Here is a 4,030-nt window from a genome sequence, read left to right as displayed (position 1 = left end):
CACACACATTCGGCATGTGCAATATGCTTTTATAGAGAATGAGAGAGTGTGGTAAAAATGTATAGAGAGGGGGAAGTTTACCATGAGAAAATCAAAAAAATGAAAGAAAGAGAGAGAGATTTTTTTATGCTGCTGTCACAGATTTTGAAATTTTAAAATGAAGTGAAAATTTTAAGATTTGGTATATTGATGTACTTTTTCACCCTGGGTCTCAGTTTGTGATTCATTTATTCCAGAGAAAATTTAGGAAAATGTTATAGAGGTTTAAAGTTTGATCATTTTTTTATCCAATCAGAAAACAGGATTTGTGCATAATAATTATCATAAAATGAAAGTAAACTTTAGAAGATGAGATTTTAAACAAAATGAAAGAAATGCATGAGTGTTAATACATATACAAAGAGAGTGAGTGTCCAAGAGTATGGTAATTATATAGAAGAGATACATTGGTGGTGAAAGATACAGTGAGAAAGTTGTTGATCAAAAAGTTAAGTTATTTCTTGTAGTAAATCATTTTTTTTTATCATTATCATGGATGATCTTTTCTTTGGGATGCATATTTCAAAAATCAATTCATTTTTCTCAAGGATGCATCATTTCAGAGCCTTTCTGGACTAAACACACATACATAACCACCTACATTCACATTTATATAATGCACACACACACACACATATATATATATATATATATATATTAGGTTGTCACACACAAAATGTTTCAGAAGTGTTAGAGAACAGATTTATTTAATCAAAGTATGATCCATATTCATTTATGACCTATACCCAATGTTTCTCTAAGTCATATATTCCATCTTTAAAAAAAAACTTCATCTTGTGCTGTAATAAATTGTCCGAATGCTTCAATTACCTCTTTTCTATTTAAGAATGTTTTATTGCATATGAAAAGCTCAAAATACTTAAATAAGTGATAATCAGTAGGAACGATATCAGGGAAATAGGAAGGATGTTGCAAGATCTCATAATTCAGGCTTTGCAACTTTTGGACAGTAGCTTGAGAACTAAGAGGGCGTGCATTGTCATGGAACAAAATCGGACCATCCCTATCCACTAGTCTGGGTTGCTTCTTTTTCAAATTCTCATGCATACAATCAATTTCCTGGCAATACGATGTTGCTGTTACCGTTTTTCCTTGTTTCAAAAATGAATAATGAATAACCTCCTTTGCAGACCACCATACAGTGACCACTAACTTTTTAGGGTGCAATGGTGGTTTTGGGTAGTGCTTAGATGACTCTCCTACATCTAATCACTATCCTATTCTCCTGCTGTTGTCAAAGAGTATCCATTTCTCATCACAAGAAAGCAACAAGGAACATACTTCGAGGCACCTGTTTTTTTAAATCTTATTCAGTTGATGTGTGGAACAAACCTATCCATTTTCTTAACTTTTCCAATTTTTTCAGGTGTTGAGAAACAGTTGTGCCAGGTGTTTGGAGTTCTTATGAAAATATTTGGATCATTGTTCTCGGATTTTGTTCAACTAAAGCACTTAATCCATCATGCTGAATAACTGATTTTGGCCTCCCTCTTGGTTCAATTTCAAGACTATCATCTCCAGAACGAGATCTTTGGAACTATCTCTGAAAAGTTCTGATGTCAACAAAACCATTATCATAGGCCCCCTTGATATTCCGTAGGGCTTCTGTGGCATAATGACCCAGTTTGTACTCATACAAGAAAATCACTCAACATTGTTTGGTTGTTATCATTTTCATAAGGTTTGTGGGTACGAATTTTGTATACCAATATTGTCTGAAAAGAAAAGAGTCAAGATTAAAGGCAAGGGTATACATAATTGAGTTTTTAAATGACTGAAATAACAAGTAATTAAAAATATGACATTTCATGTGTAACAACCTAATATATATAAGGGTAAAAATACCACTTGCTAAAAATCAAAGCGACAGCTTCAAAAGACCATCAATCTTATGATTGGTTGGAAATAGTATTTAACATCTATTTCTAAAATATTCACTTCAGGTATAGGTAGAAATCTTGCTAGCCACTTCATTATTACTGTTCATAACAGAAATAATACTTCACATATTTGCATTTGTTATTGTTTACGATAGTTTCTTTTTAAACGGAGCGGGACGTTTAAAGTTAGAAATGCACACAAGTTGACATAGTGAATATTTTAGAAATAGATGTTAAATACTATTTCCAACCGATGATTGCAGAGCATATTTTTTTCATGCAGAGCATATTTTTTCATGCAGAGCATGATTCAATTGATATTGAGACATGTATTATCTATTTTCGTATTACATTCTGAAGGTAGGCCTATTTTTAAAATGTTCATTGCATTGCTTGTGTGTATATTTATCGTAAGATTGGTGGTTTTTTGAAGCTGTCGCTTTGATTTTTAGCAAGTGGTATTTTTATCCTTCTTTTCTTTAATTATTGTATATCATACCTGTATAGGTAGAAGTCTTGCTAGCCACCTCATTATTACGGTTGATAATAGTAATAATACTTCACATGTTTGCCTTTTTATATATACACACACACACATATATATATATATTAAAAGGGTAAAGGATTATCAATTTATTAATTAATAAATCAATTAATAATTAATAATTTTTACCAAGCCCATCGGTATGAAAGCACCATTATTGGTGGAGAACTTATTCAAAAGTTCATATATTTATAAATATAATTAAGGAATCAGCAAAATATTTGCTTCACCATATACTGAAGTTCAGAAAATTGCAGCTAAAAAAGCTGAGAATCTCACAGATAGCATCACTTGTAACTCACAAAGGCAAAAACAAGAAGAAAAAACAATGAAAAACTAACCAATTCAGATGATTAACAGCAGACGCGTTTCAGGATTATGATTAATAATTAACAATTAATAATCAATTTCCTTCATCAGTACTGTATTCCAGTAGTAAATTTGACTATGCTAGCAAACCCTGCAAGCATGGACGGGTAATTCCACACCGACACAGATCAGAAAGCATAACCGATTTCATACCGATGGGCTTGGTAAAAATTATTAATTATTAATTGATTTATTAATTAATAAATTGATAATCCTTTACCCTTTTAATTTGTAATAATTATTCACTCCAAGTTAGTATACGCAGATTTCTCTGCGATATCACTTGTCGCGCACATGGTAATTTCTGGCTGACCGAGGTGGATTCGGTTATGCTTTCTGATCTGTGTCGGTGTGGAATTACCCGTCCATGCTTGCAGGGTTTGCTAGCATAGTCAAATTTACTACTGGAATACAGTACTGATGAAGGAAATTGATTATTAATTGTTAATTATTAATCATAATCCTGAAACGCGTCTGCTGTTAATTATCTGAATTGGTTAGTTTTTCATTGTTTTTTCTTCTTGTTTTTGCCTTTGTGAGTTACAAGTGATGCTATCTGTGAGATTCTCAGCTTTTTTAGCTGCTATTTTCTAAACTTCGGTATATGGTGAAGCAAATATTTTGCTGATCCCTTAATTATATTTATAAATATATGAACTTTTGAATAAGTTCTCCACCAATAATGGTGCTTTCATACCGATGGGCTTGGTAAAAATTATTAATTATTAATTGATTTATTAATTAATAAATTGATAATCCTTTACCCTTTTAATTTGTAATAATTATTCACTCCAGGTTAGTATATGCAGATTTTTCTGCGATATCACTTGTCGCGCACATGGTAATTTCTTGAGGAAGGGACAGTTAAACTGGCTGACCGAGGTGGATTCGGTTATGCTTTCTGATCTGTGTCGGTGTGGAATTACCCATCCATGCTTGCAGGGTTTGCTAGCATAGTCAAATTTACTACTGGAATACAGTACTGATGAAGGAAATTGATTATTAATTGTTAATTATTAATCATAATCCTGAAACGCGTCTGCTGTTAATTATCTGAATTGGTTAGTTTTTCATTGTTTTTGCCTTTGTGAGTTACAAGTGATGCTATATATATATATATATATATATATATATAACGTTTTTTTGATGTCTTGTACCCATATATGCATGTATGTAT

At 31.9% G+C, this 4,030-nt stretch overlaps 1 long non-coding RNA gene across 1 annotated transcript; it reads right to left on the bottom strand.

Moving 5' to 3' along the window:
• Positions 1-209: 209 nt before the first annotated feature.
• On the bottom strand, positions 210-3,462 carry LOC149133229 (uncharacterized). The gene is made up of 2 exons (XR_016243628.1): positions 2,440-3,462; positions 210-1,775 (listed from the first exon to the last, which is right to left on the bottom strand). It is a non-coding gene; the product is annotated as an uncharacterized LOC149133229 (long non-coding RNA).
• Between the last annotated feature and the right edge of the window lie 568 nt (positions 3,463-4,030).

The sequence above is a fragment of the Octopus bimaculoides genome, chromosome 11 (genome assembly GCF_046866305.1).
Source record: "Octopus bimaculoides isolate indiv1 chromosome 11, ASM4686630v1, whole genome shotgun sequence".
Taxonomy (NCBI): domain Eukaryota; kingdom Metazoa; phylum Mollusca; class Cephalopoda; order Octopoda; family Octopodidae; genus Octopus; species Octopus bimaculoides.
The sequence above is the reverse complement of the archived record's forward strand: the minus strand, read 5'-3'. Positions and strand labels throughout refer to the sequence as shown.